Genomic DNA, 26968 nt, shown 5'->3' with positions numbered 1-26968 from the left:
ATTCCTGTCGCAATTTAGAAAGTATAAACGTGAAACTCGGTGATATATATTCTAATATATCATAGAAGATATCCTGAAAAAATCACTTTGATCGGAGCTATATATAGTTATATCCCATACAACCGATCGTTCAGTTAGAAAGATTTTTGGCCATTTCTCCCTTAGTTTCCAATATAAAAACGTGAAACTTGGTGATATATATTCTAATATATCATAGAAGATTTCCTGCAAAAATCATTGCCATCGGAGCTATATATAATATATATCCCATACAACCGATCATTCAGATAAGGGGGTTTTTTGCCATTTTTTATTTTATATTTATCTTAAAAATCGTTTCGGTATGTACATCTGTTCACTATATATTTCTTATCTTATAAAAAAAATATATATATAAAATAAATGTAAGGCGCGATAACCTCTGAAGAGATCTAAGGCCGAGCTTCTCTTCCAATTTGCGTCGTGCTTCTCTTGATTTTTCCCTACAAATTGGCCGGAAGGGACCTACATATTTTATGCCGACTCCGAACGGCATCTGCAAGGTAGATGAGTTTTCACTGACAGCTTTTCATGGCAGAAATACACCCGGAGCGCTTGCCAAACACTGCCGAGGGCCGACCCCGCTTAGAAACATTTTCTTCTAATTGAAAAACCTCATTTCTAAAATTTTGATGTTGCTTTGCCCGGGGTGTGAACCCAGGGCATACGGTGTGGTAGGCGGAGCACGCTACCATCACACCACGGTGACCGCCACTTACATACTTATACATCCGATTATTTGGAGATTACGAACGGGATAAGATTATTGTTCAGCCCCATTCATGAAAGGTATTAAGTCTTCGGCACAGCCGAAGACAGTCCCGTCCGCACTTGTTTTTTCTTGCGGCGAGTTTGTATATATGATTATTTCTAGGTACAGTGAAGAACGTTTAACGAATTTTTGTATTATTCACAACAGCATTTCTGATATCTTTTCTCCAAGTTTATTACTAAAACCTACATATGCAACCGTGTTAGCCAATAACCAATTTCGAAAGCGTTATCGAAAATAATTAAAGATGCGAGAAGTTTTGAAATAACTTTAAGAAATATTGCTAATTATTAACGGCATGTTTTAAATATTTACGGAAACTATGTAAACAAACTTCGAAAATATTAATAAAAAATTAAACTATTTAAGCAATGTCAAAAAATATTCACATTCAAATATTTGAAAAAAATTTGAAAATTTTCAAATTAATTTCAATAGAATTTCAAATTAGTATTTCAAACTATCTTGCATATAAAATATACAACCTTACAGATTTTGGAAAAACAATGGGGAACAAGTAAGGAAGGCTAAGTTCGGGTGTAACCGAACATTACATACTCAGTTGAGAGCTATGGTGACAACATAAGGGAAAATAACCATGTAGGAAAATGAACCGAGGGAAACCCTGGAATGTGTTTGTATGACATGTGTATCAAATGAAAGGCATTAAAGAGTATTTTATGAGGGAGTGGGCCATAGTTCTATAGGTGGACGCCATTTAGGGATATAGCTATAAAGGTGGATCAGGGTTGACTCTAGAATGCGTTTGTACGATATGGGTATCAAATGAAAGGTATTAATGAGTATTTTAAAAGGGAGTGGACCTAAGTTCTATAGATGGACGCCTTTTCGAGATATCGCCGTAAAGATGAACCAGGGGTAACTCTAGAATGCGTTTGTACGATATGGGTATCAAATAAAAGGTGTTAATGAGCATTTTAAAAGGGAGTAATCCTTAGTTCCATAGGTGGACGCCGTTTCGAGATATCGCCATAAAGGTGGACCAGGGGTGACGCTAGAATTTGTTTGTGCAATATGGGTATCAAACGAAAGGAGTTAATGAGTATTTTAAGAGGGAGTGGGCCTAAGTTCTATAGGTGGACGCCTTTTCGAGATATCGCCGTAAAGATGGACCAGGGGTAACTCTAGAATGCGTTTGTACGATATGGGTATCAAATAAAAGGTGTTAATGAGCATTTTAAAAGGGAGTAATCCTTAGATCCATAGGTGGACGCCGTTTCGAGATATCGCCATAAAGGTGGACCAGGGGTGACTCTAGAATTCGTTTGTGCAATATGGGTATCAAACGAAAGGAGTTAATGAGTATTTTAAGAGGGAGTGGGCCTTAGTTCTATAGGTGGACGCCGTTTCGAGATATCGCCATAAAGGTGGGCCAGGGGTAACTCTAGAATTCGTTTGTGCAATATGGGTATCAAACGAAAGGAGTTAATGAGTATTTTAAGAGGGAGTGGGCCTTTCTGGACCAGGGGTGACTCTAGACTTTGTTTGTACGATATGGGTATCAAATGAAAGGTGTTAATGAGTATTTTTAAAAGGGAGTGGGCCTTCGTTCTATAGGTGTTCGCCTTTTCGAAATATCGCCATAAAGGTGGACCAGGGGTGACTCTAGAATGAGGTTGTACGATATGGGTATCAAATTAAAGGTATTAATGAGACTTTTAAAAGAGAGTGGTGGTAGTTGTATATGTGAAGGCGTTTTCCAGATATCGACCAAAATGTTGACCAGGGTGACCCAGAACATCATCTGTTGTATACCGCTAATTTATTTATATATGTAATACCTGCCAAGATTTTAAGGGTTTTTTATTTCGCCCTGCAGAACTTTTTCATTTTCTTCTACTTAATATGGTAGGTGTCACAACCATTTTATAAAGTTTTTTCTAAAGTTATATTTCGCGTCAATAAAACAATCCAATTACCTTACCATATTTCATCCCTTTTTTCGTATTTGGTATAGAATTATGGAATTTTTTTCATTTTTCGTAATTTTCGATATCGAAAAAGTGGGCGTGGTCATAGTCGGATTTCGTTCATTTTTCATACCAAGATAAAGTGAGTTCAGATAAGTACGTGAACTGAGTTTAGTAAAGATATATCGATTTTTGCTCAAGTTATCGTGTTAACGGCCATGCGGAAGGGCAGACGGACGACTGTGTATAAAAACTGGGCGTGACATCAACCGATTTCGCCCATTTTCACAGAAAACAGTTAACGCCATAAAATATATGCCCCTACCAAATTTCAAAAGGATTGGTTAATTTTTGTTTGACTTATGGCGTTAAAAGTATCCTAGACAAATTAAATGAAAAAGGGCGGAGCCACGCCCATTTTTAAATTTTCTTTTGTTTTTGTATTTTGTTGCACCATATCATTACTGGAGTTGAATCTTGACATAATTTACATATATACTGTAAAGATATTAAATTTTTTGTTAAAATTTTACTTTAAAAAAATTTTTTTTTAAAAGTGGGCGTGGTCCTTCTCCGATTTTGCTAATTTTTATTAAGCGTATATATAGTAATAAGGGTAACGTTCGTGCCAAATTTCATCATGATATCTTCATCGACTGCCAAATTACAGCTAGCAAAATTTTAAATTACCTTCTTTTAAAAGTGGGCGGTGCCACGCCCATTGTCCAAAATTGTACTAATTTTCTATTTTGCGTCATAAGTTCAACTCATCTACCAAGTTTCGTCGCTTTATCGGTCTTTTGTAATGAATTATCGCACTTTTTCGGTTTTTCGAAATTTTCGATATCGAAAAAGTGGGCGTGGTTATAGTCCGATATCGTTCATTTTAAATAGCGATCTGAGATGAGTGCTCAGGAACCTACATACCAAATTTCATCGAGATACCTCAAAATTTACTCAAGTTATCGTGTTAACGGACGGACGGACGGACGGACATGGCTCAATCAAATTTTTTTTCGATCCTGATTATTTTGATATATGGAAGTCTATATCTATCTCGATTCCTTTATATATGTACAACCAACCGTTATCCAATCAAACTTAATATACTCTGTGAGCTCTGCTCAACTGAGTATAAAAACTAATGCAATAAGTATATGAAAAACAAGGATCTGAGTACAAAACCGCATACTTAAAAATTTGCTATAACTCCAAGTAAAAATTCACAAATTTCCATGAAATACTCTGAGAAAACTTCACAATCTCATTTTCAAAAATCTTTTTGAAATTCATTAACATGGCTTAAGTAACATAAAACATAAAATGTTTGGAAATTTTCACGCAGATTTGATTATTCAATAAATTTTTTTTATATAAAACATAAAACACATAAATGTAGTACTCCTATATTGCTAATAGAAACCGCTCGCAACGTGTTTTGAATTCGAAATCAAAACAAGACAGCCTATTATATTGTAACAAATTTACTGAAATTCCGCTTATTCCAAATCTTCTGCTAACGGTTGAATCACTAAAGTGTTGAATAAATAACTCCAATATTGAATAATGCAAAAATGGCCTTTATTAAAGTACTTCACAATAACACTTATACTTCGCAACTAATAGCTTGCTTAAACCAAACTGATTGTCATGCCTCTACTGTTGCTGCCTTTTTGTACTGCCTGGTTTCCTCATTGCATACTTCTAGGCTTTTCTATTCTAGAATTTACTAGTTAGTTATCAGCTACAAAATCACCAGACACAACTACGTTTATAGCTTCTCATATGCGCGTGTATATGTGAGTGTAACTTGCATCTCAGATAAAATATATACATGTGTTTGTGCGTCTCTTCTCCGCTGCTCGTATGGACATATGGGTAGACATAATGATTGATTTAATGATGTGCATACAAGTCACTGCTTAGCATCGGCTTAGAGAAGATAATATCCCTTAGTGTTGCTAATATTCGTCATAATATTATTATTATTGTGATTGTAGCAACATAAGTGTGACAAGAAAACAATAAAATTTGGGTACATTCATTATTGAATACAAAAAGAAAAACGTTTAAACACCAATATATCGGCACTCTGATGTTTGGGAATGTACCTAATATTTTGTAGCAATATAGGAGTATCGCATATATGATAAAACAAGAAGAACATACATTAATTTAGGTAGTAATTTTTTAGTCTCAGGTTTGTGCATTTAAAAAAAATTAATAATTAAAAATAGCATTCAAATATAAATTAAATTAAATGTCTGCATTTAGTGAAGCAAATTAAGAGAAGAAGAGGGAAAAGGGAATTTAAAATAAATAGTTTAAATTAGAAAAATAGTAGAACAGAAAAAAGAAAAGGGAAATGAAAAATGGAAAATGGTAAAACTGTATAATAAAAGAAAAAAGTTTCAACAAGGATAAGAGAAGAAAAGGAAAATAAATGAAATTAATTTGAAAAAAAGAGAAGAAAAATAAAGAAAGCACTATAAATAAGGTTAGCATGGATAGCACAGAAAAAGATCAAATAAGAAAAGCAAATAAAAACAAGTAAGGACGGGACTGTCTTCGGCTGTGCCGAAGACTTCATACCTTTCATGAATGGGGCTGAACAACAATTTTATCCCGTTCGTAATCTACAAATAATCAGATGTATAAGATAAGAAATATATAGTGGAATATATATCACCAAGTTTCGCGTTTTTATATTGGAAACTAAGGGAGAAACGGCCAAAAATCTTTCTATCTGAACGATCGGTTGTATGGTATAGGTATATGCTATATACATATAGCTCCGATCAAAGTGATTTTTCAGGAAATCTTCTATGATATATTAGAATAAATATCATCAAGTTTAACGTTTTTATATTGGAAATTAAGGGAGAAATGGCCAAAAATTTTTCTATATGAACGATCGGTTGTATGGGATATACCTATATATAGCTCCGATCAAAGTGATTTTTTCAGGATATCTTCCATGATATATTAGAATATATATCACCGAGTTTCACACTTACACTTTCTAAATTGCGGCAGGAATGACCAAAATCGTCTTATCTGAATGATCGGTTGTATAGGAGATATATGTTATGGTGGTCCGATCCTACCGGATCCGACAAATGTCTAATATAATACAAAAATACATCCTTGTGTCAAATTTCATTGAGATATCTCAAAACTTGAGGGACTAATTTGCGTTCAAGCGGACAGACGGACGGACGGACGGACGGACGGACGGACGGACAGACGGACGTGGCTATATCAACTCAGTTCGTCGCCCTGATCAATTCGGTATACTTAATGGTGAGTATATCTTCTATATTCCTCTACGTTACAAACATCGGACCAAAGTTAATATACCATTTCATGTTCATGAAAGGTATAAAAAAAGAAGTACCTATAAACATCAAAAGCAACTGAAAAATAAAAGGAGAAACAAAACAAAAACCAGCAAGGTAAAAACAAAGAAGAAACAAAAAGAAAATTAAAAATAAAAACTATAAGAATAAGAACGAAAAAAATTAAAAATAAATACATTAAGAAGAAAAAGAAACAACAAAACGAAAACAAAAATAGGTAAAGAGACAAAGAAAAAACAGAAAAAAATTCAATGAAAAACAAAATCAAAAATAGGAAAAAAAAAATAAAAATAAATAGAAATTTTAAAAAAGGTAAAACAAGTAGCAGAAAAGAAAAGTTGATATAACAAGTAGAAGAAAAGAAACGAAAGGAAAAGAAAAAACGATGGAGAAAATGAAGAATAAAAATAAAAATGAAGATAAAAACAATTATAAAAATCAGACGAAAAATAAAAGAAAATGAAAAATTAAAAGCAAAAAAGGAAATGAACAAAAAAATTAAAGATAAAGAGAAAAATGGAGATGAAAATGATAAAGAAACCGAGGAGAAAAAGAAAAATAAAAAAGAAAATAATAATAAAAAGATACAAAGAAAATTTAACTATAAAAGTAAATTAAAAGGAAGAACTAACAAAAATAAGAACAACACTAATAAAGAAGAAAATAAAATAAAAGGAATATTAAAAATAAAAATAAAACAAAAAAGAAAATGCAAAACAATAACAAAAATACAAATAAAAAGAGAAATAATATAAAATATATCTGAAAGCGGAATTAAAAAGACATGAACAAGAAAATGGTAGGGAAAATCAAATGAGGGGAAAATAAAAAGAAAAGGAAAAAGATAGTTTTAATGAAAGCGATAAGGAGAAAACACAAAAGGAAGAGGCAAAGGAAAATAGTAAGAAAAGAAAGAAAAATAAGACGAGAAAAGGGAAAGGCCAAAAAAAATTAAGAATATACAAATAGATGTAGAAAAAGTAAAGTAAGAGACAAGAAAAAATAAGCAGGAAACAAAAAGAGAAGAGGAATAAAAGAAAAGAGAAAAAATGGATGGAGAAAGAATAAAAAGAAAGAGAGAGAAATGAAATAGAAGAAAAGGGTGGTACATAGACATTAGGATTTTTTTCAAATTTAATTCGATATGAATGAAATTTTATTAAACAATTGACCGCGGAATTTTTTGCTACACTTTAAAAATTTAAAAAACGTCAAAAATATATCCTACTTGCAATTTGAAAATAATATACGTGCTGAACAAAACAAATTTAAACGGCCTCGGCCTCTCCAGGGTTATTTCAACTAACCACCAAGTCAACAACAATAGAAAATACTAATTATTTTGGTTAAATGTACTTTTAAAGAATATCATTCCCAACTAACGCAGACTCAGCAACTTATACAAATTTTTAATTTTTTTTTTCTGTTTCCTTTCCCGACTTGAAGTTATAAAAGGGATTATAACTACTGTGACGAATATTAGCAACACTAAGGGATACTATAATCTCTAAGCCAATGCAAAGGAGTGACTTGTATGCACATCAACAAATCAATCATTATGTCTATACATATATCCATACAAGCAGCGGAGAGCAACGCACAAACACATGCATATATCTGAGATACTCCCAAAAGTAGGCAATAATTTGTGCAAGTATCAATCACATATACACGCGCATATGAGAAGCTATAAACGTAGTTATAGCTGGTAATTTTATAGCTGATAACTAACTAGTAAATTCTAGAAATAGAAGTGCCTAGAAATATGTCAACGAGGAAACCAAACAGTATAAAAGCAGCAACAGTTGAGGCACGACAAATCAGTTTGATTTAAGCACGCTATCTGTCGAGCAGTAGAAGTGTTATTAATAAAGGCCATTTTGCATTACTGAATAGTGGAGTTGTTTATTCAACAGTTTAGTGATTCAAACGTTAGTAGAAGGTTGCAAATAAGCGGAATTGCACAAAATTCGTTACACTACTATAACTAAGTTCCATAAATTTATGCATTCATACAAACATAAATCTTACACTTGCATGCTATCAAACAAAACACATATGCATTACGACATCTTAATTAAACGAGAAATCAAGAATTACATTTCATCGGAAACACTTTAATTTCCTTTTCACTTTTGGCATTTTATAAATATATGCAAATATACATACATATATGTCGTATTCTAAATTGCGACCATGCAGAGCAATCAAAAACCGCAAAGCTCAACACTCAAAGAAACTCAATCTGCATACCGATATTTATTGACACATACAAATGTGCGTGCATATGAATTTGCGTAGCTATATTTATGTGAACCTGTGTGGCATTAAATGTAAATTTGTATATAACTATCACTAATCGCACATACATACGTATGTAAATATCTGTAATGGTATTTTCATATGCGTAAACATTCAAAGTGTCTGAGATTACCAATGACAGCAAAGAGTGTACATAGCAACAGCTCTTATATTTGTGCAGTATTATAGATATGTGCCACATCATAAGATACATATATATGTAAATGTACATTTTCACTTGTAACCAAAGCACAAAGCAAATAAACAAAAAAACACTCTTCTTTATGCGCCACTCACCGGAAAATGCGTTTCCAGGTAAAATGCGCCTTGTGGCTGTTAGCAAATGTGCATTTCATTTGGGTAAATTGAATTTTCAGCCACAATGGCTTTATGTCTTTTCGTTATGAACTGTGAGTGGAGCTCACAAATGTCTGCCGCTGAAAGGTCACGATCCTGGGGCGAGTGTGAGTTTGTGGGAATTTGATATTTAAAGGAGAAGGGAAATTTTTTTAATTTAGTTTGTTTCCTGTGAAGTCAGCGGTAAGCTGTGGCTGATTAAGATATGCTAATGGAAAACTTAGCGGATGCGCGAAAAGCATTTCCTCACCAACAGAACCAACAAAACTTTATAAGGCCCCAGCTTAAAATATTTAGCTCGCTAATCTGATTAAAATAGTAATTAAATTAATTATTTAAGTAGGTATTTCAAAGGAGTTAGGCTTTTATTCCAGCAAGCATTTTTCCATTAGCTTCGAATGAGCTTAAGAGTTTAGCCATAATTTAATATTACTTATGCCTTTAATTATTTAACTTCATCAAATGAACCAGGTTATTTACAAAGTAAAATCATTTCACAAAAACACGATCCAGCAATCTGCTAATGGAAGCGCGTGCACTTCATTTCATAGCTTAGCTTGAATTGAATGAGTAAAATTGGAGAATAAGAAAGCAGAGGCGGCTAAAACAAACTAAATGTAATTAGGGAATTTAACTTAGCGAAAAATTTAAAAATAAAAAGCATCTCATTAAATATTTACGCCTATTTATTCAAATGTCTCTGCTTCCATTAAAGCACTTAAAACACCAGAAGTTTGCAATTGTAGCCTGTAGAAAATTTATGAGCGATAGTTAAAAGGAATTAAACCGGTTGAGTACTAGAAAGAACTTTAAAACAGTTCGTGATGAAATAGTTTGAGAGCTGGTTGGAAAGTATTACACTGGTCCTTGTGGCTGTTCTTGTAACGATAAAGACACTCCCCGAAAGTTTTTGGGGAGTGTTTACGGTGTTGATGGCCGTTTGCTGGATATAGATCTCTTACGATCCATTAGCAAACAACATTAAGTTACTAGTCCAATCATCTCAGGAATATCTAATAAAGCCACATTGAAATATCCATGCCATTCCGCCCCACACCACCTAGTTACATAAGAAACTTTGGTTCGCCAAAGCCTCGCCTTCTAAATACATATGTACGTGATGCATGAGGCTGATAGTTGGAATGCAGAAGCTTTGGCCTGGCGAATGTGTTTGTGGCTTGCACTGTGGTAAAATTTAAAAATGCAGCAAAGTTTATTTGATAGATAACGTCAATAAAAACTGACCAAGTTCTGAAAGGTAAAAGAGTTCTTCGGACAACTTTAGCACTGAAGGAATACCGTTGAAGAGATATTTCACTCATTGAAATCAATGATCAAATGCTTAAGTTAAACAGAAACAAGTAAGGACGGAACTGTCTTCGGCTGTGCCGAAGACTTCATGCCTCTCATGAATGGGGCTGAACAATAATCTTATCCCATTCGTAATCTCCAAATAATGCGCTGTATAAGATAAGAGATTTATAGTGAACATACATACCTAAACGATTTTAAGATAAATATAAAAAAATGGCAAAAAACCCCCTTATCTGAACGATCGGTTGTGTGGGATATATATTATATATAGCTCTGATCGAAATGATTTTTACAGGAAATCTTCTATGATATATTAGAATATATATCACCAAGTTTCAAGTTTTTATATTGGAAACTGAGGGAGAAATGGCCAAAAATATTTCTATCTGAACGATCGTTTGTATGGGATAGGTATATACTATATACATATAGCTCCGATCAAAGTGATTTCTTCAGGAAATCTTTTGTGATATATTAGAATAAATATCACCAAGTGTAACGTTTTTATATTGGAAATTAAGGGAGAAATTGCTAAAAATCTTTCTATCTGAACGATCGATTGAATGGGATATATACTATATGTAGCTCCGATCGAAATGATTTTTTCATGAAATCTTCTATGATATATTAAAATATATAACACCGGGTTTCACGTTTATACTTTCTAAATTGCAAGAGGAATGAACAAAATCGTCTTACCTGAACGATCGGTTGTATGGGAGATATATGTTATAGTAGTCCGATCCTACCGGGTCCGACAAATGTCTAATATAATACAAAAATACATCCTTGTGCCAAATTTCATTGAGATATCTCAAAATTTGAGGGACTAGTTTGCGTTCAAACAAACAGACGGACGGGCGGACAGACGGACATGCCTATATCAACTCAGTTCGTCACCCTGATCAATTCGGTATAATTAATGGTGAGTCTATCTTCTATATTTCTCAACGTTACAAATATCGGACCGAAGTTAATATACCATTTCATGTTCATGAAAGGTATAAAAAATAATTTCACAACCCCTTTCATGCAAACGCATAAACGTTCATTAGCATTTCCAAATAAAAAAAAAATATTTGTTTTATTTTTGCTTCTATGCTACTCCTAGGAATAAGCCTTTGGTAAACTTCTCGCAAGTTTATTTGTAAAAAGTCAGACGCATTAAAAAACGCTTATTAGCATGAAAATGCTGAAGAAATTAAATTAACGAAAACAAAAGCAACTTAAAGAGAAATGCTAAAAACTTAAGAGATTACTCAAACAAGAAAAAAAATTTGCGTAAAAAAGGAGTGTCGTTGCACTGTTGCCATTAATGCATGTCCCTGCTGAATCAAGCAACCAAGTCAAAGTCAGCGACATTCATGTCAGTTGATGCGTAATTAAGTAAGTGATGTGAACATTGGCAACTTTTCCACTATGCGCCATACACTTCTTACACAATCACACGAACACAAACAAACAGTAGCACGCAAATGCCGCTTCAGTGTAGACATAGGACGAAAGGAGAGTTGCGTCTGAAAAAGAGATTTTCTTGTACGGAAAGATTTGGTGCTTATTTAAAAGCTAAAGGAAAATTGCTTTTAGTTTCATTTCTTTGTTTTTGTTTTCAGTCTCTGATATATTCATGGAAAATTTTCTTGAGTATTTAAGTAACTTGCACGCGTTGTAGACGGACTATTCAATTGACTAGCTGCTGTGAATAGTTTCGCCGTATAATGAGAAAATCTTTTTATCGCTTTTGTAGTGCATATATAAAGAGAATAAGAATTGAAGTCACATAAAGATAGGATATATTTTAAATTATCATATTATTGCGCCATATTTAAGAAGCCATTGACCTTTGGCGCAAGTAACTACTTAGCATTGTGCATATTTAATATTTTATTTAATTAAATTTCAACTTTTAAATTTCTTATTTGTTATTCCAGATGTGATATTAGTGATTTCCTTTTCTTCGTTCATATGCCTAAATGCGGTTAACTGTGTGGATATATATGTGGCACTCCACCGGAACTATAAAACCTAGCATGCTTTTAGGCTAGCGGTTTAAAGCTGCAGTCATTGGTGCCGTTTGTCGTATCGCTGTAGTCGTATCCCTAACGTAATCAGCTGTTTATCGTTACGACGATAAACCAAAAGCCAATTGGTTGGCTACGATACGGTTACGACCTTAGCGGCACCAATAATCTATTGCATTGATTCCCATAAGGTTGGTCGAATCAGCTGTTATAAGGTTGCCGATACGGTTACCGATAAAGCACCAATGTCTGCAGCTTAAAACTCAATCGAAAATCAAAGCAAAGTAGCTTCTGCTAAAGCAAGGACGATCACAGCGACTCATCGATCCATAGAATATGTAAGACAGTTATGCCGTTTAACTCATTTCGATATTGACCTATTTCTAGACGTAAAATTCTACCTAACCAGCCGCCTAAATGTTTGCATTCTAAGCAGAGTTGCCAAGTGGCCATCAAAGTTGCAGTAAGCATTAGGTAAGGTTAATTTAAGTTGGATGGCCAGGGTCCCAACTGGGTGCAAAGATCTCCCTTGAACACTTTCACGGTGTTACTTTAATCTGTGGTGACACTGAGTTCTAACCAATAATTGAGTCGCTGCTTAGCAACGATATACTACCCGGTAAGGCAGATATTAACCCCAGTCAATTTTTTTGTGATTCATTTACAGCCAGTTTTTCAGAACTCCGCATCTTCCATGCACCAAGCCACACCATCTGCATTTTCATCGACAGGTGCATGTCAATACTTCACTCCCCGTGAGATATCAGCCTTAGTGAACTCTAGTAGTTTGCGCTTGGTATCAACAACTGACTAAAAAGAACTCGATACCTGGAAAGAGATGGTGTAAGCACAATGCTTGCTTAGCTGAATCGAGGCTCATTATTCGAGAAGTAGACAGGATCCGACCGGCGGTGTTCCATAGACGCTATTGACATATATTGGGCTAAGACAACTGCGTGACAATTGTCATAAAGCCGTTTCGTTTACACTGGTACATCGAACGCCTTCAAGCACTCGCCAACCACACTCCACCGAAGTATTTTGAAGCCCAATGTTTCAATAGCCTCTTGATTGTCTGAAAAGATGGTGTACACCCTAGCATATGTAGCACCATATAGTACATAAATGCAGTAAGACAAATTGAAGGAGAATACTGAACGAACAACCATACGATCGCCATCTATCCTCTGTGTATCCTTCTTTTCTACTTGCGTTTAAGCTTACTAAAAAGTACTGCATGCTCCTGCAGGCAAATGGTAACAATTTTCTCTTAAGCAAAGTGAAGTGGTGTAAAGGACCACTTTTAGAATGCACTGTTGTGATACTGAAGTGATAAATTACCAAACTCTTTATCACTAAGAGTTGTTGTTGTTGTTATTGTTGTAACGATAGGGACACTGCCCGAAGGCCTTGGGGAGTGTCATTGAAGTTGATGGTCCTTTGCCGAATGCAGATCCGGCACGTTCGGGTGCAAAGCTCGATAAAGGTGCTAGCCCGACCATCTCGGTAACGATTTCGTATGACCACATGAAACCTTCTAGGCCATACCGCCCTCCCACCCCCTAGATCCTTCAGGAGTTCGGGTTCGCCAGAACCTTGGCTGTTAACGAAACAAGATTCGCGACGGGTAGGTGAGGTTGACAATGGGGTTGGAGAAGCTATATATTGCGCCTGCAATCCCTTGAGAGGGTTGCGCTACACAACCCCTTGAATCAATTTGGTGTTTTAGTCGCCTCTTACGACTGGCATATCTACAGCGGGTATATTCTAAGCCACCTAACCCGCTGGGGGTATCAAGAGTTGTCTTAGTAGGGGGCCCGTATTCACCCCTTTATTCTCCTCGAAAGAAATTTTCGTTATTTTCCTGAATGTTTCGGCTTTCAGCGTTTGGAATGGTCTTGCAATTTCCTGAAAAATGATAATTCAAAAGCACTTACTTTTTTGGAACCCAAGTATATTCCAGTCCATAAATTGCTCCGAAATCGTTCTAGAAATAATTCCGAAATGAACGAAAGCTACGTATTGTGCTTGAAAATCCTTTAAATGCCATTCATACACGTCCGAGTACCGGAGGAAACTTTAGTTCTGATATGGGGACTGCTGGTACTGCATAGTTAACAACCATATAAAGCTTTTGTTTCCGTACTTTTATTCTCTCACTTTTATTTTTTTGATACTTAAAAAAACCCTTACGTAATATACTTTTCACTTTGTTAAAGTACTTGGTGGCGCCACTTAATTTCAACAGCTCTCTCTCCTCGCACATGACACAAACCCTTTGTTTTAATATTTTAAAACGTAATTATTTTACACTCGCAATTAACCAAATTTACGAACACACATACATACATATGTTTATGTATATCTCAAACAGAGAGCATTTATAGTTGAAGTCTTCTTTAGTTTCTTCTTTTTCTTCCTGCACTTGCTTTTTAGCCATTTAACACTCAAGTAAATCACAACTTCACGCCTCAATACACCCACAGCAATAAATTAGTTACTTTACAACTTTTGCGAGCGTAATAAATAATTAGCACATGGTATAATACATTGTTATCAAGTGGCGCTGAAAAGTTGAAAAGGAAGAAGGAGAGGGATACAAAAACAAAGAATAACAACAACTTTGACAACTTAATATTTATTCATTCGTTTCATTTTACTTAAGCTAAAAGTGTGTTAAGCAAGATTTAAGTAATAAAGAAAGCTCTTATTGCATTATAAATTTTCTATAGAAGCATTGCAATATTTTTGCTTTTTCTCAGAAAAAAAAGACGCGGTTTTGTTAGTTATTTTTCGTGGTTTGAGCACAATAATCTTATGTGTAGAACTACTTATCAAAATAATATGGAATATTTTAGCTTTTAAGGGAAAGATGTATTCCATATTAACCAAAGTTATTTTTCGCCTATAAAAACTATAACCAAAAATAACACCCTGCATTATGAAAATATCTACTATTAGTTTTTTGGGGACGAAGACTGACTTTTCTATTTCTGTTCACAACAATGTGTTTATAAATGAAATAGGGCAGCTTAAGTGAAAATTCTATTTGTTTCTACAAAATGACCAAAACCCTTTTCTGCAGTAGTCACTACTCACCTTTTCCACATACGTGCCTAAGGCCCAATCACCCGTGCAGACCGCTATAAGTTCATCGGTGTCAGCTCAGATCAATCCAGTAGACTCCTTTTCCTTCCTTTATTGTCTTCTGGCTAATAAAGTTGCACAGCCCGTGATGGTCCACCACTTTTACTGAGCTTTGGACACATAGGTTAGGTCAGGTTATGTAGGTGGTAGTTGCCTTGATAAGGAAAGCTCACTTGGACAACATGAACGTTCGTTGTGATACCACATACAATAAAATAACTGTGACGTAGGTATAGCTACTTAGAGAATCATTGGGTAGCAACGATAAAGTTCCGAAGGATACCGATCTCAATCTTGGACAAATTCTCGGGAGATCCAAGTGAGTCGTGACCGAAGTTCTTCGCCTAGTTCTGGTAAAAGCTGGGCAATCAAGCATAAAGTGATTTCATGATTCCACCTCATCGTCCTCCATACAGTTGAAGCAGGATAGAGTTTCCAGTATATTGAGACTTACCGCATCGATACCTATGGAGCAGTGCTTTATCAAAACCCCAATGACCATTGAACCCAATAATTTCGGCAGACCTCATGCCAACCACTTCCGGCCAGAAAGATCTTGCTACCCTGCAAGAGGTGATGTCCGCCCAACATTTGATGAGCTAACTCGAGGTCCAGCTATGGAGGAGCAAACCACAGGTGACCAGGGGAATCCCAAAATCCCTATAGCCATCTTCATCCGGTTCATTTGTACCGATGCGCGCTAAAAGATCCGCTTGACAGTTGTCAGGGATATCACTTTGGCTCGGGACCCAGATAATTTTAATTACAAAATAGTTCCATGCAATCGCAAGCGAGGTCAGGCACTGTAGTTGAACTCAAGGCATTGACAGCCGCTTGGCTCTCAGAGTAGATGTCAAATTTCCCAACCGTAGTAGCTCTGGATAGCATTTCATCCACCGCATCCTTAATCGCAACAACTTCCGCTTGTAATACACTGCAGTGATCAGTCAACCTAAACTTGCAGCTTATCTCTTGACAAGAGACCTCCCTCCCCAACCGTTTGTCCAACTTCGACTCATCCGTGAACAAGTTAACCGCTCCCCTTCCCCAGATGACTCCTATTCCCCATTCCTCTCTCGTGGGAATGACTAGGTTGAAGGTTGTATAGGGAGCAGTTATCTGCATACAATAGTCCGTCCTGTCCGGGATAAATTCGAGCCTGTTAAGAAGATTAGAGTATCCCAAGTCAGGAAGCCCATATCCCATATCACGAAGCCTGACCAATACATAAAAATTTCGAATTTCCCACTTGGCTACCCCTAGGGGTATGCCTTCACGCTGGTTACTTCCTCACTTCCTTGCGCTTTGCTCATTAGACATTTCATTTTCTTCTATTGCCCTATGTCTCGAAGCCCAGATAATGGATATTTCGAGATTGGCGGTTAGCTTCAGCTAAATGTTGCTTGCATTGCTCTACCAGAGGGTACAAATGAATACGAAGCGTCAGCACGTATGTTTGATATCGAAAATTGATTGCTGCGAGCTATTAAGGTTTTTGACAGTTGGCTTATCACATTTCGTTATAATTTCGTATGATTTATTTAAGCTTTCTACAATTTTTTCATTTTATCTCTTCATTTTTGTTTGCCGTAATGCGTCTTTTTTCTTTAAAGAAACACACAAAATGCACAAAACACCCCGCGATTTTACGAACAGGCAATGTCCAAAACCCTAATAGAGACCAGCGTGAAGTTTTGGTTCAGCTGGAACATGTTAACCGGCATTCCTTGTTTAATAAATGCGCATTGCCTCTGCCCGGATACTTTACCAGTTATGTTCTAGACCACGAATGATTTGCAGGTTTGCCAAATCGCTCTCACTTCTGCTTGAAACACACTACATTATGACGGCAATTTGAATGACGTAGACATCTCAAGAGAATGCGAACAAATTTCAGCCCCGACCCTGAGTCCATTTTTGAGCCATCGATGTAGATTAGTAAGTTATAAGTTGGAACCGTGCCCCTGTTCCTATCATTCCTTCTTGAAATGATAGTGTTAACACCGCCCATCGGAGTTAATAGTTCAGGGCGGAAGTAAACTAAGGATACTGCTATACCCCTCTTGAGTTTCTTTTTATCACATAAATTTTCTGCATCTCAGCGGCGCCACTTTCCTCCGAAGAAACTTTGGTGTACTGCTCTTTTAATTTGCAACTTGCTACTTTCAAATTTTTCCAAATTTCGGTTCGGTCCTATATGTTTTATGCCGACCCCGAACAGCAGCTGCTAGTCAATCTGCGACTTCCACCGAGCAGCTATTCATTCCAGAAATAAATTCGAAGTGTTTGCCAAACCATTGCTGAGGGGCGATTACACTGGTGGTAGGAAGAGCACGCTATCACCAAACCGCTCTGTGCGACTTTGGCTAACCTCAAAATTAAAGAAAACAGACTGCGATATTTTTGTAAATTTATCAAATTGAAAAGCACCCATTGCTAATATCTTTTATGAAATCAGCGTAAAAACTCACTTATGAGATTCAAGTAAATGAGCATGAAGCTTTGTAAAAGTAACATCAGTCCATAATAAATGTATCGCATTAGCTAAACTGCATGAACACATTATGGCGTTGAGCTTGATTAATGGCATTTATTAAGTACAAGAAAAAATATAAATTAAATTACAAACATAAAAAAATTGAAGAAATTTTAGTGAAGATGGATGCCATTCGTTTTTTTAAATCTTAAAAATGTATGAGACATACGTTTTTCTCAAATCTATACATATAAAAGAAAGTGGTGTTAGTTACACTACGCATAACTCAAGAAAGGATTAGCCGATTTGGCTGAAAATTGGTGGAGAAGTAGCTTAGAACAAGGAGACGGACATAGGATACCTTTTATCCCGTTCTGGCTAGGGTCTTGAGATCAAAACGTGGACCTGGGTGATCCTGGGATGTGTTTGTACAATATGGTATCAACTGGAAGCTGTTTATGAGTACTTTGATACGGGGTATTTTTCGTACCCCTGGGTGACTAGGGTCTGGATATATAGGCAAAAACGTGGCCCCTAGAATTTTTTATAGAATATGGAAAACAAATGAAAGCTGTTGATGATTTATTTAGTACAAGGTAATTTTCATACCGATTTGTGACTAGGGTCTCGAGATATAGACCAAAAGGGGGATCAGGATAACACTAAGATGTGTTTTTACATTATGGGTACCAAATGAAGCTGTTGATGAGTGCTTTAGCACAGCGTAATTTTTATACCTATTTGTGACTAGGGTCTCGAGATATAGACCAAAACGTGGGCCCGCGTCCGCCTAGACAGTGTTTATACAAAATGGATAACAAATGAAAGCTGTTGATGAGTGCTTTAGTACAGGGTAATTTTCATACCTATTTGTGACTAGGGTCTCGAGATATAGGCCAAAATGTGGATCAGGGTAACACTGGGATGTGTTTTTACATTATGGGTATCAAATTGAAGCTGTTGATGAGTGCTTTAGTACGGGGTAGTTTTCATACCTATTGGTGACTAGGGTCTCGAGGTATAGGCCAAAACGTGGATCAGGGTAACACTAGGATGTGTTTTTACATTATGGGTATCAAATTGAAGCTGCTGATGTGTGCTTTAGTGCAGAGTAATTTGTATATCGCTGGGTGACTAGGGTCTCGAGATATAGGCTAAAACGTGGACCCGGATTCCCCTACAATGTGTGTGTAATATGGATACCAAATGAAAGCTGTTGCTGAGAGCTTTAACGTAATTTCCATGGCAATAAGGGTTGAAGAAGAATGAGAAGAACTTGAGAGAAGAGAAAAGAGGGAAGGAGAAGGAGACTGATAATGAGATAGAGTGAGACGAAATAGAGATAGATGAATAGAAAAAGACGGAGGGAGGAGTGAATAAAAGGATTATAAGAGGGGGGAGGCAGAGTTAGACAGAAAACGCTTATTAAGATGTATGCAGATAGACCAAATTTAGAGCAGAACAACGTCTGCCGGGTCTGCTAGATTATAATATATTACATAGTTGCTTGCGAGTTGCGAGTTAGGTTTATAGGAAAACAGTTTTTTTTTTTCATAAGAAGCAAAGTTAGCTTCCGGTCGCTCGAGCTCCCACATGTACTAGTTACGGAAAGTTACCATAAACAGTTATGAGATAAAATAAAAGAATAAACACGAGATATGTTTGTTAATTTCTAATCAGCAGCTGTTTTTGAAAAACAAAGTAGTATGTTCATATACCTACACGTACAATTTAAGAACCGTTTTATTATCAGCTGTTGACAAGTTAAATGAATGAGTGTTGAATTTATAACTAAAAAAACAAACATACAGTAGAATGTGTTTGTAGCACCTATGCACACAAATAATTGTAGCAAATCAAGTTAAAACAATTTTCTGTACTTTGACACACATGGGGGCGCTTTCAGCCAACAATATTTTTGTTGATATGTTGCAAACATGTTTACGCCAGTTGAGTGATAGAAAATATCTGAAATTCTGAACGGCGCGTTGGGCCAACTGCCAAATGAAATAATTATACTTCAAAAAAGGACTTTTTAAATTATTTTATATACTTCATCATAATATTAAAAGGAAAAATTGTATACATAACCAAAACTTTAAAGTGTCTTAACACTATCAGATAGCCAAATAAACACGTTGAGCAAATGTAACGCAAAAAATGTGAGCTCACGCATTTGACGTAAACTCGTAACCCTTGAGTGAATCAAATATACTCAACGGTGCGTTCATAAAACTATTACTCACGACTGATCAACAGTGATGTTCGCTGAAAGCGCCTATTCACTGTTGGCCAATATCAGGCGCGCTAAACTAAATTTTCATTTAGTATATGTATGGGTATTATTATATATTTCATGTTATATGCGAAATGAGAAAATAAACTCGGCAAAAAAGAACAAAAGCTTAGTACAGCAAATCGTTTAACTTCATAGTAGAACCAACATTGAAACGGGGTTACGAGGGTCAACAGAGATTGACCAGACGGCGATGTAACTGCCAAATTACATTCAGTTGCGGAATTTCAACAAACTGAGCAAATTAATACAAACATGCTGGGAGATTTACTATGTATATGTATCATTATGTATACACTGAAAGAAATGTTGCTAATAAAATAGACAAATCGGTTCTGTTGTTCTTGACTTAACGGAGATTCGACGAAATTGGTCGAATTATGGTTAATTCGACCGAGTTATTTGTTAAGCGAACAAATTAGTTTAGTCATTTCAACAGAAGAGAAATTGTCGCTCTTAAGTTAACAAAATTCTGTAAAATTGACAGATTCCTTATCAATCTAACTGATTTTTTTGTTAACACAACTGATCTCACTGGTCATTTCAACAGCGACCAACAGTCAATACATGAGCAAATTTCAAAGAGAATTTTACGCTCACTGCGCTCTCTACTTTGTACTTATGTATGCTGTGTACTATATGTATCCACACGGATGCACTCCGCCTACCACACGGAAGACCCTGGGTTCACACCCTGGGCAAAGCAAAATAAAAATTTTAGAAATAAGGTTTTTCAATTAGAATAAAATTTTCCTAAGCGGGGTCGCCCCCGGCACTGTTCAGCAAGCACTCCGAATGTGTTTCTGCCATGAAAAGATCTCAGTGAAAACTCGTCTGCCTTGCAAATGCCGCAACATAAGTACTTTCGAACAAAGCTGTCGCAACAACTTTTTTTGTTCATTTGACTACTAAAAGGGTCAATTACGTATCAACGATTTGTGCGCAGTTGATTCAACATCTTGTTGTGATGGATAACAATTTACAGAAATTCCGGTTGAATTGACCCGTATTTCGGTTGATTTTACCAGTCTTTTTCTTTCAGTGTATGAATCAAATGTATAAGTTTATCTGAGACGATACGCTTTTGAAGATATTTCAGAATCAATGGATTTTCCTCTGACTCAATTTGGTAAAGGTTATTGGTAAATTTTTAAAGATGACACCCAAACGATTGATGCGTATCAATAACCTGGTCGTTCACTTTTTTTTTCTCTTTGAATGTGCCGTCTATAAAAATGACTTTGGATGTATGTCTAAAGCAAACAGTTCAATTGCTTGTACTTTGACCTCAGCAAAAAGTGTCACCATTTTCAAGGGGAGTAAATCTGTTCACATGAAGTAAGCGTAATTCAATAAAATCCGGATGTTAAGAAAAGTAAAGCTTAGCAAAAAGCGATTGTTAATTCTAATTCAACGACAGCTGTTTGATGACCCTTTTCTGAGATTATCAAGCTACTATTAAGAAATAATAATAACAGTTTCAACTGATTCATATCTTCTTGAAAAAAAACTAAAGTAGCTATGGTGGCATATAATAAAATATTGATTGTCTTCTTTGGGTTCTTTGGCACAGCAAGCTATTATTCCCTAAATATTAGCAATTTCACGAGTTTAATGACCACTTCAAATGGTCACAAGGTTAATCTAAAACATGACAGTATGAAATGGTCACAAAGTCAAATGTTACAGTATCAAGAATATTGAAATAATAACCGACTTGAAATGGTTATAAAGTCAACTGAGATTTCTCACGAGGGAAGAAAGTCATTTATTTTGTTTCAGACCTTCACGTATTAAAATGGGAAAAACGGTAAATTTGCAGCTATGTTTTGCTACATTTGAGAATAGAAGTTGTAATATCTTAGAATATGGAATTTTTAAAATTCAAATAAATAATTTTCTTCCGAAAAAATGGTGGGCGGTACCTATTTTCCAATATTATGGATTCATTCCAGTGCAAAATCATATTTATTCTTTAAAGTAAGTAGAACTTATTCAACTACAAGCCTAGTAAAAATTTAAAATACAAATTCGCGCAACTTTCTACTACAATTTTCGCCTACGTCGCTACTTTTCCTTCATTCTGGTTTCACTGCAGTGTGAAATAAGACTAAAAAGCGGCTTCTGCAATTATTTGCTTGTAATAAAAAAAAAACATTTCAACTAAATTTCTTCATCATACAGTGAAAATATTCTAAATGGCCACTAAATCAAATTTTAAAAGGTCATAAAGTCAACTGACTTTATTGCCATTCTAAGTGTTATGACTACTTCACCAGTGTTATGGCCAATTCACTTTATAGCTACTTGAAGTGGTCGTAAGGTCAATTGACCATATGTCACCCCACCCATAACGCCTTTTTTTCAGTGAACTTAATGTCAATGATTTTCTTTCACACCAACACGTATAAAGTTGCTATGTGCTGGAGACTTTAGATTTTTTACCTTATTTTACATTTGAAGTTGTCATTAAGTCAGTTGACTTTATGGCAGTTGACCACATGAAAAGAGAGAAAAGAAATTGAAAAAAACTAAAGTTGGTTTACGTATATCGACAGCAAAACCAAAGCAGGTTAGTGTTTCCTGGAATATAATTAACACAAACAAAGGTGTTTCAACTCTGCTAGGCTATTAAGTTACTAAGTACCTGGGCGACCGAGCTTTGCTCGGCAACGTTTCGTTGTGCTGGGAACGTTTCTCGAGTATCTTCATCCGCCAAATTATTAATTTCAAACATTTTTTAGTTATACACTATGAAAGTCTCACAATTTTATTACATTCCAAAAACTTGTAAATTTCACGAATGACAACTATTAGTTAGTTTAATTAAATGTCAACTTAGCTCCCTAAGCGCCATCTGTTGGTAAGTAGTTAAATGTCGTTTTCAAATTGAACATATGCCTCTAGTGTTCAACGGTATCAAATTACCATGGTGAGATATCTTTTTGCTATGGTGAGAAATCTTTCTAATAGTAATCTGTGAGAAATTGCAATAATTCATTTCATATTTGCCAAACATATGCATTTAAATATATTTTGGTAGAATATGCCACAGTGCCTTGCATTTCAATTTTATTAGCGTGTGTGAAATTAAGAAAAGTAAGTCAAATCATGTGTAAGATTTCTTTACGAAGATTTTTAACTTTAATGTTCTCCTTTAAAGTTTTAATAGAATATGAGTAAGTAGAGTACTATTTCGTCTAACTACCCCAACCCTAAATGGCAACGCTACTCAAAAATGTCCCTACTGTAATGCGGAGTGAAATGCCTTTCATTTGATACCCATATCGGCATATTTCATGCAATTTTTTTTAAATTTCGAATAGGTGGAAACATTCTGAGTGGCAACACCTACGTAGAAAGTCTTAGAAGGTGATACGTTATCTCTGTGCCAAATTTCATTTAAATCGGTTGAGCCGTTCCCGAGATCGTTCGGCTATACAAACAAACAAGAATTGCTCGTTTAAAGTAATAAGATACGCCTAGGCTGATATGAGTGCTGAAATCTGTAGAGATAAATTCTCCAGGGAGACTAAGCTGCTCGGTGCTTATTCAATATACTTACTATAACCTTGGCAGCCTTCTTAGAATAACCCTTTGTCTTTTTTCATTTAAAAACATTTAAATTGTCACCTTCAAATCAAAATTTCCGTTGCCAGAATACACACCACATTCAAATCTATAACGAACACTTTGCAAGTAAATAAACTTTTATGAATGACTGATTGAGTGAAACGAACGATTTGGCGGCAAAAGATGAATAAACATTTGGTTATATACCAAGTATGTAGATTGGTGACGTTTTCTGGCTGAATATATAGACTTGCGTATGAGCCATAAGCATTTTTTCAAACAGGAAGTACTTATGTATTTAAAAACGGTTTTACTTTTTACCTTCCTCAATGAAAAAATATTTTCATTCAAATATGCTGATGTCATCAATAGCTAATCTTTATAAGTTTTGGTCCAATATTGTCGGGTTGGCTAGCCTCTCTATAAACTAGCATAAAAAAAAAGTAGAAAGTATCTAAATTTCGTATACTAATTGCTACGATAAATTTCATTTTGTAAGTTCTTATAAATGTGCGATTATTTAAAACGAACTATTTGTTTGCATTTTGCGTGACGTCAAATTGCGTCACTCTACCGAGACTTACATATATACGAAAGCTGACGTTTGCAAAACTAAACAAACAAAAGCCGGTCTACTTTGTTTTCATTATGCATTAGCTTAGAAGTGCTGAAGTTGTTGCTTGTTCCAGAATTTGTCAATAAGTGAAAATTAATCTTTAACTTTTGTTTTCATATTTGTCCTATTTGACGTGAGTGTGGGTGTTTAATTCAATTTGTGTATAATTTTTGACTGTGTAGTATTTTTTGTTTGGGTTACTGAGCGCTAAATTGCAACTAGCTCTGTGTTTCAATGGAATTACGTCAGTCGCTTTGTTTGTACAAAACTTAATTGATCGCAGTATTTGAGTTTCAGTTGAAATTTTCATTATTGGTGAAAAGATGGAGAAAAAAAAAATTTTTTGTTTAATATAATGTAAATGTTGCCATAAGAAAAGTATTTGGCTATGAAATAGTTAAATATATGAAGTTAAAAGTGAAGGGGTGACATAAAGTCAATGGTCAATTGACCTTATAGCAGCTGAAAATGATCACAAAGTAGTCATAACGTCAAATTTTAAATGTTTGCAGTATTATCGATATGGACAGTATGACCATCGTGCTTTTCTGAAATGCCCATAAAGTCAACTTTGAGAAGAGTCAAGTGGCCATAAGGTCAATTATAATTTTTGTGCACCTTGTTCTATTTTTTGGCTATATTTTTGATCAGTCGAATGAAAAGCGATATTTTTTTCATATTTTGGGATACTGCTTTAAATATAATGCAAATCAAAAAAAAATTGTTGACATAAGAAAAGTAGTTGGCTATGAACTAGTAAGCAACATAAAAATAAAAGTTGAGGTCCTTTTTTATTCCAAATTTTGGGATACTGCGCTCCTCTTTGGTACCATTCTAGTGAAATATCGTATAAAAAACATACCCCAGAGGTCCTCTCTAAGATGAGAAGAACTTATTTAACTAAAAGCTTATAGAAAATTTGGTATAAAACATCACGCGAAATTTTCGCCTGTATCTTTTCGCATCTTTCTCTAGACTCCGATCTAATTACAGTGCAAAATCTGATTAAAAGCTGGGCTGCTGAGAATTCCTTCAAAATAAGAAGAGCATATTCAACTAACGTCTAGCCCTTCCTGCAGAAGTTTTCTGCTTTCGTGCTGATCTTAAATTTTTTTTGTAGTTATATTCTTTTTCCAGAAATAGTCATAAGGCCAAACTGAAATTAGCTAAATGGCTATAAAGTCAAATAAAGAAAAGTCATAAATTCAATTCACCTTATGACCTTTTGAAATGTTCAAAAGGCCAATTGATTCTATGGCCATTCGAAGTAGTCATAAACTCAATTTACCTTTGCGCCGTTGACCTTATGTCACACCTCCGTTAAAAGTGCTCCATAACATCTATATATATAAAAAGAAGTGTACATTTTGATTGTCACTCCATAACTCGAGAACGGATAGAAAGATTGCCATGAAATTTTTAGGAAAGATACAGGAAGGAGAGATGATGGTTAGTTGATTTTGAAATCCGAAATCGGTTTAGCCATAAGAATATAAAAATCAAATTCTCTGTATGTGTGTATGTTCGCTATGAAAACGTATTTCCCACACCTCAATCATCACCAAATTTTGGTTATAAGTTCTTTCGATCAACTGGGAAGGTTTTAGGCTAAAAATAATTTCGATATATAAAAGGGGCGTGGCACCTCCTATACAAATGGTATCTTTGGTACTGCATAACTTTGATGGTATACATGCCAGAACGTTCAGTAAGGAGTTATATGCGGTCAATCCCTAACACCACAAAAAAAATGTGGGATTGGGAAAAGGGGGCGTGGCACCTCCCATACAAATGGAATATATCATACTGCATATCTCTTGATGTAGTAATGGTAGGATAATGAAAAGTGGTAAGGAGCTATATGACGTTAAGTCCTAACACCTCCAGTAAAATGTGGAATGGGGAAAAAGGGGCGTGACACCTTCCCTACAAATGGGATTTTTCAGAACTATGGCTGCCGTACAAACTTAAGTTATTTTAACACCTAAAGTTTGACTGCATTGTTGAGTTTGGCTGTTATGCCTTTTGGACGTTTAGTAATCTGCGGCCGTTAAAAAAATATGTTAGCTTCAGTCTATCTACATCTATCTATATATATAAAAATCAAATTCTGTGTGTGTGTTCCCTATGAAAACGTGTTTCCCATACATCAATCATCACCAAATTTTGGCTGTAGGTTCCTTCGATCAAGACGAAAGTTTTTCATATTTCAGAATTAAGAATTTTAAATTTAAATGTTTTTGTTTTTTGGCTATGCGAGCGAACTATCTTCGCTCCAAAATATGATCATGTTAACAAAATCAATGATCGCATTCAAAACCAATTTCCTGGTGAAGCGACGAAATATAAATCGATCGACACAGTTACAGATGAAGATAAAATTGTGAATTATCCAATTGAATTTCTAAACTCTTTAGAACCACCTGGAATGCCTGCGCATATATCAACTTTGAAAATTGGCTCACCAATCATGCTTCTTCGTAATATAGACCCACCAAAATTGTGCACTGGAACCAGACTTTGCGTTAAGAAATTAATGCCGAATGTAATCGAAGCAACAATCGTCAGCGGTAAAAGCAAAGGTGAAGATGTGATCATACCACGGATCCCAATCATTCCTACAGATTTGCCATTCAATTTTAAGCGCTTACAGTTTCCTCTACGGGGAAAAGATATTTTTTGTAAAATTTCTTATTATGTATGCACGGTTTTTCTTCCTTAAATTTACATTTTTTTAATATTTGCTTGTCACTACAGAAGTCATCT

The 26968-nt window shown here is 35.3% G+C and overlaps 2 protein-coding genes across 9 annotated transcripts in view; one reads left to right on the top strand and one right to left on the bottom strand.

Annotated features, from left to right (window-relative positions):
• Nucleotides 1–26968, bottom strand: part of Pde11 (Phosphodiesterase 11) — a 251591-nt gene that overhangs the window by 72440 nt on the left and 152183 nt on the right. The gene's annotated exons all lie outside the window — the stretch shown is intronic.
• The window catches only part of LOC137241255 (polycystin-2-like protein 1), a 96329-nt gene continuing 81402 nt past the window's right edge, over nt 12042–26968 (top strand). The window contains exons 1-2 of the mRNA XM_067768647.1: nt 12042–12051; nt 12482–12568. The gene's annotated coding sequence lies outside the window, so the exon portion shown is untranslated. The remainder of the gene's footprint in view (nt 12052–12481; nt 12569–26968) is intronic.

Source organism: Eurosta solidaginis, chromosome 2 (genome assembly GCF_040869045.1).
Source record: "Eurosta solidaginis isolate ZX-2024a chromosome 2, ASM4086904v1, whole genome shotgun sequence".
Classification (NCBI taxonomy): domain Eukaryota; kingdom Metazoa; phylum Arthropoda; class Insecta; order Diptera; family Tephritidae; genus Eurosta; species Eurosta solidaginis.
Note: the sequence above shows the minus strand (reverse complement) of the source record. Positions and strands in the feature narration are given on the sequence as shown.